The 12,232-nt window shown below is 57.9% G+C and overlaps 1 long non-coding RNA gene across 4 annotated transcripts; it reads left to right on the forward strand.

The window, feature by feature from the left end:
- Positions 1-2,003: 2,003 nt before the first annotated feature.
- Positions 2,004-11,781, forward strand: LOC139045335 (uncharacterized). 4 transcript variants are annotated; one of them, XR_011503512.1, is made up of 4 exons: positions 2,004-2,744; positions 3,061-5,766; positions 6,705-8,568; positions 9,689-11,781. It is a non-coding gene; the product is annotated as an uncharacterized lncRNA (long non-coding RNA). The 4 variants fall into 4 exon arrangements; XR_011503513.1 differs by having other exon boundaries at positions 3,061-5,313; positions 5,636-5,766; positions 6,705-11,753; XR_011503511.1 differs by having other exon boundaries at positions 6,705-11,753.
- Positions 11,782-12,232: the final 451 nt, after the last annotated feature.

Consider the following 12,232-nt stretch of genomic DNA (forward strand, 5'->3'; position numbering starts at 1 on the left):
CTGAGCCACAAAGGGAGGTGGAATGGCCCCTTGGAGCTGACAGAAAGGGCGCCCTACGGCCATAAATGCCACTGCCTGTGAAGTCCATGAACCAGCGCAGCGGGCCCACTCCCCAAGGGACCCGTGACACGCGCCCCTGTTCACCAGGAAGGAGCCCTGTGATCATCTGGGTACTGACATGGTGCTGACTCCTGGTCACAGAGCCCTTCCTGTGGGCCGGGCGCTGAGCTGGGCTCTTTGCAGGCGCCGTCTCCCGGTCCTCACCGCGGTCTGTGGAGTGGGTGCTATTGCTGTCCCCGGTGCTCAGAGGACCATACCGAGGCTTAGAGAAGAGAGAGGCCACCCCAGCTCATGCAGCTGGTAAGCAATGAGCACGTCACACTCCTGTGCAGTTGGTGCACCAGCCCCGTGTGTACCAGGGTCCCCACACCAGCGAGCTTTGCCCACGGCTCCAAGGACACACTCCTCGTCTCGCTGGTGACACAAACAGCTGTGTGCTGACAAAAACCCTTCTGTGCACAGGAAGCGTGTGCCCCTGTGTGTTCTAGCAACACCCTCCCCATGAACACAGCTGGTTCCAGTCCCCAGGTGTCCGGATCCAGCCTGTGGGTTTTGTGATGGACCCACCTGCAAGTACCCCAAATAATGCCCTCCCCCTGCACCCCCGAGTCCCCTCCACGGCCAGGGAGCTGTCTGGAGAAACCACCGTTCACGAACATGTCCCCTGAGTACCTCTCGCCCCCACCATGGCCACTGTGGGGACCAGAAGACTCTTCTCCTCCCTTGATCCCTTGTGCTAGCCCCACCGCCAGCCTGGGAAGCCAGCCTTCCGCAGCGACAGAGGGAGAAAACAGACGAGATCATTCTGACCTCATCGGCTCCAACGCGGGGGCTTGGGACGTGAATTCTGTGCTCCCAGCACTTCATCACCCTCGGTGACTGTCCTGTCTTCATTCATTCTGGAGAATTAACTTAGCACTGTCTTTCTAATCTTGTTCTCCAGGAGGAATCAAACGACGGGGGCAAAGGGAGAACTGACCACAGCGAGAGAGTTCAACATACTTTGGACCTCGGCTCCCTGCATCTGCAGGCCACTGCCCTGGAGAAGGCCAGGCAGGCAGGCCCCCGGCCTTGGGATTCGGACCTTTGCCTCTTCTCTGTTTTCCTTATTCCTGGAAGAGGCGCGGAGGTAGTGACTCTCCTCCAGTTTCGCTTACTCACCTGCAAGAGCATTTGTGGGAGGCGCAGGGCTGTTCCCATTTCACGGAGGTGGACGTGGAGGCTCCGAGAGATCGGGGACTCCCGACAGTCACGCAGCCAGTCAGGCGTGTCTGAGTCGGGGCTGCCCGCCTCCCGTGTGGGGGCCCCCTGGGGCAGGCCGCGTCCTGCCCTTGGTGGGCGCCCGGCAGGGGCGGGCTGAGGGGATGTGGGTAGTGCCCACCTCCAGCCCCTGCGGCTCAGAAGCAGCAGGGAGAACGAGCGGCTCTGAGACCTGGGCTGGAGAGCAGATGGCGGGGGTCTCTCTCCTTCCATCGGTGCGCCTAGTTCAAGGTGAAGACGGAGGAGACCCCTGCTCAGTGCGGATGGAGCCCCGTAGGCCTGTTTGTCCCTAGGGGCACACGGGGAAGGCAGAGTGCATCTGGGTGGCCGGACCTGGGAGAATTAACTTCTCCAAGCGGCTTTCGTGAGTCAAGTCAGAGGGTGGTGGGGGAAGGAGGGTGGGGGGAGGGGGGCGCGAGCTCCAGCATCTGATGCTCGGGGCTGCTGGCTCCTCACCTCCAGCTCCCTCTCACGGCCTCTCCCTCTCTCTCTGTGTATCAATCTCCCCCATCTTCCTTTCTGTCTTGCTCTCTGTGCCCTTTTCTCTTCTATGCCCCACCCTCCCTTTTTCTCTCCCCCTGTGTAAATTGCTTCTCTCTCCATCTCTGTCTGGATGTGCGTGTTGGGGCAGCAGGGTGGGGGTGGGGTTGGGGGGTATTTCTCATTCTCTCTTTACCTCTGCTGCACTCTCATTTTTTATATCTTCTCCCAAAGGCTCTCCTCCTCCTGCGTGCGTGTGTTTCTGTGTCTTTCTGTCTTTTTATGTCTTTTTTCTGCCTTCATCTCCCTCTAGGTGTCTCTTTTTCTTTGTTTTTCTGGTCCCCTTTCTCTGTGTGAATCTCTTTCCTTTTTCTCTCTGCACTTTTCTCTCTGTGCCGGTTGCCCCTCTCGCCTGTCATCTGTCCTTGTCCTTGCTGCCTCCCCCTGGGCTGGCCCCTCTCTCTCTCCACCCCATATTTGCTGCTGTCAACAGAGAAACCTGGAACCTCTGATCAGAGGGCCTCCAGTTCCGAGGAAGGATAAGGCAGTTTTCGGGCAGGCAGGCAGCTCTCGGCTGATCCTCGGGGAAGGAACACCTTGCAAACCCAAAGGGACCTGAGTCACCAAATGTCATGGGAAAAACATGAGACAGAGAGCCAGAGAATCAAAGCACAAGTCCTGCCTCTTCCACTTCCTGTGTGACCTTTGGCAAGTCACTCAACGTCTCTGATCCTTGGTCCTCATTAGTCAATGGGGCTGTTGTCGAGATGAGACGAGGTGATTGCTGTAGAACTGGAAACCCAGTGCACGGTGTTGGGGGCGCCTTAAACAGAGGAGGAGCCTGGACTCCAGGGCTGCCCAGCGCGGCTCAAGGCCCACAGGTGGATACTGGACACAGGAGCTGCTGGAGGTCGTGAAGGAGTCGTGGAGGTTCCCTGGAGATGGTGGGTGCAGAGACAGGCTGGGGGGCGGCAGACGGGGGCCCAGTGTGGGGAGGGCAGCAGGAGGTGGAGGCAGCGTCCCCCTCCTCGGCCAGCTTGGGGCCTCTCCCTCCCCACACCCAGGTCCTCCCAGTGCTCTCCCCAGGGAAGGCCACCCCAGGGCTCCACAGAGGTAGAGAGCCAGGAACTAGTGACCAAGCCCCTTGAATCCAACCTGTCGTCAGGAGGGGAGCAGGGCTGAGGACGCCCTCCTGTCCCCGCCCAGCATGTGGGGCTGGGACAGACGGCGCCACCTCTCAACAGACATGCTCACTCACAGGTATTGACCGGGCCCTGATGTGCGCGGGGCTGGTGATGCGGGAGGAGTGCCCAGTCCAGAGGGGAGACGGGTGCCGCAAACACCCACAGGGCACGTGGGCCACCGCACGCCGTGATGGAGGAGGATGGGGTGTGACGAGCACTCAGAATCTGAAGGGTGGAAAGGGTTGACCTGCTAAAAGCCTGGACAAGAGCCTGCAAGCAGCCGGGACAGCCAACGTGGAAACTGAGTGTGAATTCACTCTGCTTGGAGACACAGGAGAAGGAAGTGCTGGGACTGCTCTGGGAGCCGGGCCGAGCAGAGGGAGGGTCTTAACCTGCCAGTGTGGGGCAGGGCCAGGAAGACTTTAAGGAATCAGAGCCGACTTCCTGGAGGAGGAGGCACTCAAGCTGGATCTTGAAGTTCAGATGGGATACGGAGATGTGGAGATAAGTACACGGGCATTCTCAGCCTAGGGAACAGTCTAAGCAAAGGGCTGGTGGTAGGGAACCTCAGTGCGGGATCCTGGGGCCACATTGCCTGGAGCACTGGTCACCAGCAGGGATGTGGTGGGAAGTGTGGCTGCAAGAGTGGATGGTGGCTGATGGGGCCTCGTGTGCCAGGTGAAGACCCTGCAGTCGGACCACTGAAGGCCCCAAAGCACAGGAAGTTCAGCAAAGAGCAAGATGGCCTGCCTGCCCTCCTCCCGCCCATCTCCCCAGCCCTGGGCCTGTCTCGCCCTCTTCCCACCACGTCCCCAGCCCTGGGCCTGTCTCGCCAAGCCTTCAGGCTCCCCTCCTGCTGTCTGTTCCCCAGGGTCTCTTGGCCTCTGTCACTGGGTTCATCTCTCTCCATCTCTCTCTCTTTTTTTCTTATCTCTGTGCTTTTCCTCTCTCCCTCACTCCCTTTTCGTCTCTTGGCCTCTCTCACTACTTCTCAGCAGTTCTCTCTGTCTCTCTCTCCGTGCTGTCAGCCAGGCTCTCTCTTCCAGGCCTCCCATCATCCGTCTTTCTCTGTGCTTCTTTGCTTCCAGTCTGTTCTCTGTGTCTGTGTTTCCTTGGTGTTGATTCACCCTCTGTCTCCCTCTGAGTCTCTCTGGGCGTCTCTCTGTTTCTCTGATCTGTGTGTGTGTGAGTGTGTGTGTTTTTCTTCCTGTCTCTCACACACATGCACACACACACTCTCCCCTGCTGGCTTCGGGCCCCCGTCCCAGCTCCTTCCTGCTGTCTCAGAGACCCGGCCCAGCTCTGGGCAGCAGCTCCTCAGCGGGCCCGGCTCCAGGCATCTGCTCAGGGCTGGCCCTGGGACAGGGGAAACCAGCCGGAGCCCCTGAGTGTGGGGAGGCAGCAGAGGAGAGTCAGGACCAGCAGGTGGGGCCTCCCGACCTGGAAGGGAAGGTCTAATTTTCAAAGCACAGGCTTGTGGGCGTTTAATCTTGAATGTTCTCTGGCTCATTCCACAGCCTTGCATCTCCTTCCTCTTTGCCTCCTGCCTCCAGGTTTGTCCCTGGCATGATGCCAGCAAGTGTCTGGGCCAGACCTTGAACACTGCGGGCAGGGGCTGAGCCAGAGGAAGGGTTCTGAAGTGGAGGGCCTGGGGCCAGGGAGGGCCAGGCGTGGTCTGGAGCAGGGGGCGCTGCCCCTTCAGTGCCAGGCCTGCCCACCTCCTGCAAGTACGGGCCCTCCCTGTCTGCTCCCCTAGCCCGGCACCTTCCTTGGAGAGGACCCCCAGCCTCTGATCTAAAACGCCTCACTGTGGAAATGGTCAGTGGTGGTCCTCACCTCCAGGGTCGGGAGAATGGATGAGATGGCACTGCAGAGCCCCGAGTGCTGGCCAGTTGGGACCTGACGTTGTGGGTACATAACACACAGTGCGGTGAACGAATGAATGTGTGAATGGAGGCGTCTGTAAGGACCACGCCGATGTTCTCTGGGCCATTTAGAACACCTTCGTGCCTCCGTGATAATCTCCAGTCCAGTGCAGTGCAGTATTGGCTGCTTCTCAGCGGCCCTGGCCGGGCTGTGCAGAGGCCGAGGAGGCGGCAGGAGGGGAAGGAGGAGTCCAATCAGCTTTGTCCAGGGCTGCAGGGCGCTGCTGGGCGCCAGGAGGCGGGCCCAGCACTGCTGGTGACCACAGAGGTCCCAAGAGGGCCGAGCCTTTCTTGTGTCAGGCCCAGGACACTGAGAGCTCAGTCTGGCTTCTCTCTGAGGCTCCTGGTTTGTACGCCACCACCCTCCCGGGTCTCCCAGCCCGAGGACAGAGGCTGCATCCTTGGTAGGGTGCTCCCAGCCTCTCCTCCACCCAGTCCTGCCAGCCTTCTCTCCTCCGCCCCTGGCCACACCTGCCCTTGGCCTGGCCAGTCTCTGCTTGTGCCCTCCTCTCTGGCCTTGCCCGTCTTTCAGGGCCCACCTTGATCACCCACCTCCTCCGGGAAGCCCTCCTCCCCATTAATCTCACCCACACACAGGCCTTCACAATCAGAGAGAGTCAGGGTGGAGTGTCCCAGAGGCTGGCCCCAGGGGCAGGTGGAGCCTTCCAGACCGGGTCTCCAGGCTCCAGTGCAGGCTTTGCCCACCCAGCTGTGTGCTCTTGGCAGGTTCCCCTCCTCATGGAGCTTGTTTCCTGTCAGCCAACCCAGGACGATGGTGCGCCCTCCCTGGGCCACGAGGAGGGTTCAATGAGATCCGACAACGCAATCTACCAGCACACAGTAGGACCTCAATCCAGGTTTGTCCACCCATTCCCAACCCACTCTGGATGAGGAACAGAAGTCCAGACAGAGAGGAACTTCCCATGAGGGGAAAGATCTTTGGGGGTACAGGGATGGGGCTCACCCCACTGCTGCCCCTCAGCAGCTGTGTCACCTCTCTGAGCCTCAGTTTCGTCACCTGTAAGATGGCAGAGCTGTTCTGTATGAATAGGACCGAGGCCCAGGTTCTTCTGGTGTGTAGAGTTAGGCATCATCATGAGTATCTATTTGCATTTGTTAAACATGTTGGATTAAAGGAGAGAGGGATTTATTTCAGAGGCAGGTGCCTGGGGATAAAGAGGGAAGTGACAAGGGAGGGGTGCACGCACCCCATTCCATGGGGAGAAGGGAGAAGGCCAGAGCGTATTCAGGAGACGCCGTGTGAGGCTCAGCGCCCAAGCAGAGCTGCTGAGGGGCCCCGGTGGCATCCAGCATGTAGAGATGGGCGTTCCCCCTGGAGCAGGCCACCGACCCAGCACCTCCTGGGCTTCTGGGATCACCGCCTATCCCAGCACGGGGAGACCCCAGCCCTCAGCGGAGGCGCAGGCTCCCAGAGACACCAGCACTGGTGGGCAGAGGTGGGAGGCCCAGGAAGAGGGCGGAGAGGATGGCTGAGGGTGGATGGAGCCCTGAGCATGTGTCCCGCCCGCTGTGGACACTTAGAGATAACCGGGGAGACCCACGCAGGAAGCGGGGTTCTGTGGTCATTGAGGCGGGTGAGGGCTGTCGTCTGACGTTAATGTGGCCCCTTATTTCTTGCTTTGAGGTGTTCTGGTTACAAGGAGATTCACCCGCCCTGTCCAGAGCAGCGGGTCCAGAGGGATGCCGTGCACTGAGAGATGCTAACGGTAATGGGTTTCCATTGCGAAATCTGCTGGGATAACTGTGGTTTTTCGTTTGTTTTTCTCCATAACAGCCTGGTAAAAAAGAAATAACAGGCCCCAGATGGACTCATTTGCCCCATGACAGCAAGCCAAGACATGATGCAGTTTTGACCTTTCCGGGAAATGTAGTCTTAGTCAACCAGTCTGGAAGCTTCTGGTCGGTATCAATGAGGTCATCCGTCGGGGGGCCCTCTCCATCCGCTGAGGAGGCCGAGGCGAATCAAACCCTTGCCCTCCCCTCTCCTAAAGAGAAGAGGTTCTGGCCCCAAGGAATCCTTTCTTTTCTTTAGCTCATACTTCCTTGCCCATCCTCCTTCCTGTGGGAACCTTCCATTTTGTATCGCTCCTCGGAGTCTCTCTCTGCTTTCCAGACGACAAGCTGTCCGTGAATCTTTGGATGAAGCCTATTAGATCTTCAAATTTACTGGGTGCATTTTGTTTTTAACAAACCTCAACGTCAAGGGGCTCGGAGCAGCAACCTTCATCTTCCTCCCTCCCGGGTCTGCAGGTGGCTGGGCCAGGGGCTCTGCCTCAGGCTTTGGGTGAGCTCTGGGCTGCTCCTCAGGCCTCTCCTGGAAGCAGCGGCTCCACGCCCTCACGGGACGAGGCCAAAACGCAAGAAGGGCGAGCGCACGAGCCAGGCATGTCTCTTAAGGCCTCAGCTCAGAGCGGGTCACTGTCACTTCCACCCGCGTTCCCCTGGCCAGTGCGAGTCACATGGCTGCGCCCACCGTCAGTGGGACAGGGCCCTGCGCTTTCCCACTCCAGAGCTCCATGATCATGTGGCGGAGGGAGGGAGGGACCGGGAGCAAGGCCCATGTGCTGCCTTGACACTGCAGGCCCAGGCCCCTCTTGCAGAATCTCGGAGCACCCAGGCCCCAGGCGTCTCTGGCAGGGTCCCCAAGTCCTTACCCGTAATATTGGGCAAACTGGCTCGAGCCCCATCCCATGAACTGTGGGATGTCCACGGGCCTCTCTGAGCGTCTGCTGTTCCCCAGGGCCTAAGGACTCTGATCCTTTCCCCTCCTGGTCTCCTGATTCTGCTCAACGTGGTCCATCTCCTTCCTGGGCTGTCCCTTCCACCCCACCCCGCACTGAGTTTAGGGCCCAGGCTGGGTTATTCTAAACTCTCCCTTTTGCCTGGCTAAGCAGAAGGCCAACTATTCTGAGTTTCTATCCTTTAGTATTACAAACTCCTATTGGAAATGTATTATTATTGTTGTTGTTGTTGTTTTGCCTCCAACAGGATAAAATTCTCCCCCCCCCCCCCCGCCCCCTCAGGGCCGGGTAAGCCAGAGGGAACTCTACAGAGGTTCCTCTCCTGCCTGCCTCCTGGCGGAGCGGCCCCAGGCACTGAGGAGCTTCTCGCCAGCCTGCTGAGCGTATTAGCACATGGAAGGTGCACCTGGCCCTGGGGCATCTTTCCTGGAGCATCTGTCACCCAGTTCTGACAGGGGATGGCAGGAAAGAGCCTGTAGGATTTAGGGTGCTTGAGAGGATTAAATGAAGGAAACCATGTCAAGGCCCCGGGGCACCAATAGGAATGAATTGTCAGTGTTAGATCTCCTTTTCTTTAGAGAACGCCTCATCTTAGGGTGACCCTATATCACTGTCCAAGCCAGGACATTTGAGAGCGCAAGGGGACACTGCTCTTAATGACATCCAGATGACAGGCATAGATGGGGACTGTCCCAGGCCCACTGGGAGCTGTGGTGGCCCCCTCTCCCTGGACCTTATCAGACTCTTGTTCCTTCACTCCCTCCCTCCCACCTCCACGAGGAAGAAGCACGGCTTGCCCTACCCTCAGAGTACACGGCTGCCTCCTGGCCTGGGGGCCCTGGGGTGGGCAGGACTCGGACTCCGGGGACCATCCAGCCTTGCCTTGAGCCTTTCCCGGTAAGTCTGCACTTGGGGTTGGAAGGGGGGTGCATCTCCTGGACTCCAGCCTCCGCCCTCTGCCATGAGCTGACCCTGAAAGCTGTCTTCCTTGGCCCTTTCCCGACAGCACAAAAAGGCCCCTGGGGGAGGACGGTGCCCCCACGAGGCCCATACACGGCCTCCCACTGCACCCACACGGCACAGCAGCTGCCTCCCCCAGGCCTCTGCGGAGAGGGGACCGACTCCCTGGATAAGGGGGGTGAGGGTGGGGGGTGTGGGACATGGGAAGAGCCGGGCAGACCTGAGTCAGATCTTGGCTCTGCCACAGTGACTTAGGGGTGGCTCACGCCACTTTCCCGAGCCTTAGTTCCTCATCCGCAGAGTGAGTATAACGACACCTTTCTCCCAGGATCGTCGTGAGAAGCTATTGGGTCCCTTGAAATCACTGAGTCTCATTTCTATCCCCACAAGGTCAATCCCACCAGTCTCTAAGTCCACACACACCCCAGGCAGGCATGCATGCACCCCTAGAATGCATTCTCCCCTCCCCTCTGGTTCTCAAATCCTCCCCGTCCTTCAGGGGCCCAACTCAGTTTCCCCAAGACCCTCTAGAGCATGGGCTCTTCTGGAGCATCCCATTCCTGGAGTGGGAGACCCCTCCCCATGCTGCCTTGGATGGGCCTCCGCGCCCCAGGCATCGACTTGTCCCTCCACTGGCTGTTGACAGGTCTGCTGCCCCCTCCAGCTGTGACCCCTTCATGGAGAGACCACGTCTGGCCCTTCCACAGGGCCTGGCTAGGGCTGGGAAGAAGGAGGTCCGTGGGATGAATTGAAAGGGATGGGCGAGGGGACAATGGCGTGAGGGACCGGCTCCTCCAGCTCGTCTCTCCTCCATCCATGCCCACAGTCTGTCTCACACACTTGGCTCTCATTGCCAAGTGTCTCACCCCCCACAGGGGTTGTCTGTTGCTCTTTCTGCCCAGTTTGCCCCCCTAGTTCTGGAAACAGCCACTTGTTTGGGGCAACGCCCACCCCTCCCCCGACCCCCCATACTCCAGTGATGGGATCCTAGTGGGAACTGCCAGGCATCCTCCAGAGGGAGCCAATCAGAGTCCTTCCCTGGGAATTTTTGCATCAGGACCCAGGGCAGACAGCTCCTGCCTCTCCAGGAATGAAGCCGGGAAGAGGGACCCCGAGGCATTGTCAGTGGCCGTGAGCTCAACCTTGGAAGCAGCTGTCTGGGCACAGAGGACGCAACTGGCTCCCAAAGAAAGAAACAGAGAGGGAGAGAGAGAGAGAGAGAGAGAGAGAGAGAGAGAGAGAGAGAGAGAGAGAGAGAAGGGAGCTTGAAGGACTCTATTCCTGGTCCCCGCTGAGTTCCTGAGACTCAGCAAAGCTCCAGGACTGGTGACATGACACTGTACATTTCACAGCTTGCTTAAGCCATGCTTCTGTCACTTGCAATCAGAAAGTCCTGGCTGACCCACTGTGTCTACACAACTCGAGTCACCATAAGCTCTCTCAGGATAGAGACGGGCCTGCTCGGCGTGGAAGGGCGACTGGGTCGTCTGTAGTCAGAAAACCCGGATTCCAGTCCCGACTCTGCCCATGCCCGACCGTGTGTCCTGGGGCGTGTGGTCACCAAGCAGTCCAGGGCGCAAGGAAACCCAGAGAATGTCGGATTGAGCCAGTGCACTGGCGGCTTCTCAGGTGAGACTGCAAAAGGGCCAGAAGTTCTTGGTAAAACTCAGTTTTCCCAACTGTAAAATGAGGCTGTGATTTCTAAGGGCATCTCAGATGAAATCTATATCATCTATATCTACGTCTGTAAAATTGATCCAATTGTGGCAAACATATAATAAGCTCCCACAAGGTGCCGGTGCTGCACTAGGCCCCAGGGATCCACTGGGAATGAGGCTTGATGGCTGCCCGCAGGAGCTTTGATGTAGGAGAAACATCTGCTTCACCTTGACCTTGAACCCTCCTTCGATGAGCAGAGACCAATCTAGAAGGGCCTTTTGGTAGTGGATCCTGGGCCATAAGAGAAAGAGGCTCCCACAGCACCTGGAGGCCTCGCCTCACCTGCACTGGTTCAAACCACTTCCCGGCTGGAGTCCTGGGGAGAAGTGGAGACAAGGCCACCTCCCGCTCCAGCTGGGAGTCTAATCATGCCTCGCCCGCTGCTCAGGCTCATGCGAGCCCTTGGCTTCCTGGAGACCACCCACCACATACGCCCCCACCAGGCAGTCCTGGTGGCAGCTGCTCCCCCAGAGGTGACAGAGAGAGAAATGACTTCTCCCCCGTCTCCTGGTTGGATCCAGCCAGTGCGCGCAGTGGCATCTGAGTCCTGCCAAGCCTGATAATGGAACTGTCGCCGTCAGACTGGCCCTGGGAGGTGAGTGGTGAGAGTTCCAGGAACCTGGAGATTGTCTGCCACGTGGGCCACCTCGCACTGGATTGGCTCAGGGAGTGATTTCAGACTCTGCAAATTGCATCGCGAGCTCCTCTTCCCCGACCCTCAGCAGGGCCTGTCACGGTGCTTCTCTCAGACTCCAGCTCCTAAAGCTCCCCCAAGATTGTCACCATCAGAGACAGCCCGCTCTGAGCTTGAATCCCTGGGCAGAAACTGACAGGTGTGGGGCTGCTGGCAGGTTACTTCGTGGAAGTGTGGGAACATGGGAGTTGTAATTGTTTCAGTTGGGTCCATTTCTTTCAGGACAGACATTCATACGGGCTTAATCCAGAAAAGGGAATTTATAGGCTTATGTAACTGAGAAGTTCAAGGACACCCGGTTGCTGAGTGACAGAGCCAGGATTCCAGGGCAGAATTGCCAGGTGCTAAAATCACACTGTTCCAGGTCCCCTCACACCTGGCTCAACCCTCCAGGTCCCCTCACACCCAGAATGAAAGCTAAGGGCCCTCCTGAGGCCTCCAAGGCCTGATGCAGTCCCCAATCCTCTCTGACTCCTCCCCTGCCCTCCCCCCATCTCTGCTCCTGCCCCCGACCTTCTAGCTGTCATGACACTGCTCATCAGGCCATGCTGAGGCAGCGTCCCACATGCCACAACTATAAGGACCCACAACTAAAAACACACAACTATGTACTGGGGGGCTTTGAGGAGAAAAAGGGAAAATGAAATCTTAAAAAAATAATAATAAAAATAAATAAATAAATAAAAGGGAACTCTGGTAAATTCTTCTATAACATAATGTATCTTCCAATATTTATTAAAAAAATAAAAAAATAAGTTGCCATTGTCTTGGTTGTTGGAATGCTGGGTGATTTTCAATTGCACCCTGGTCATTTTGATATTATGTTAGGAGAGTCTGGGCCTTATTTCAATTGTGTATTTTACCAGACAGTCGCCTGTCAGGGTTAGTGGTACTGTTGTGAGCTGTGGCCCCAGCAGTGGTTTAATTGTCAGAGCCTTTGTGGTGTTATTTTGGTCTGCGTGGTTTATGGGGTGCCTCCATGGTTCCTACTGGTCTCTCCTGGGGCTGACTGAGGGGGTGCAAGGGGTTTCTCCAGGCTGGGCTGCCAGGTGTCTCTTGGTGGGGGGCATGTGGTGGGAGCCCATGACTGGTGCTACCTTTCCACCTGGTACCTCTGGGCTGGAGAGGAGAGTCTCAGGCCCACAGAGACAGAGGCTTGACATCAGATTAGGACTCCTTGGGATGTTG

This window comes from Equus asinus, chromosome 5, assembly GCF_041296235.1.
Source record: "Equus asinus isolate D_3611 breed Donkey chromosome 5, EquAss-T2T_v2, whole genome shotgun sequence".
Classification (NCBI taxonomy): domain Eukaryota; kingdom Metazoa; phylum Chordata; class Mammalia; order Perissodactyla; family Equidae; genus Equus; species Equus asinus.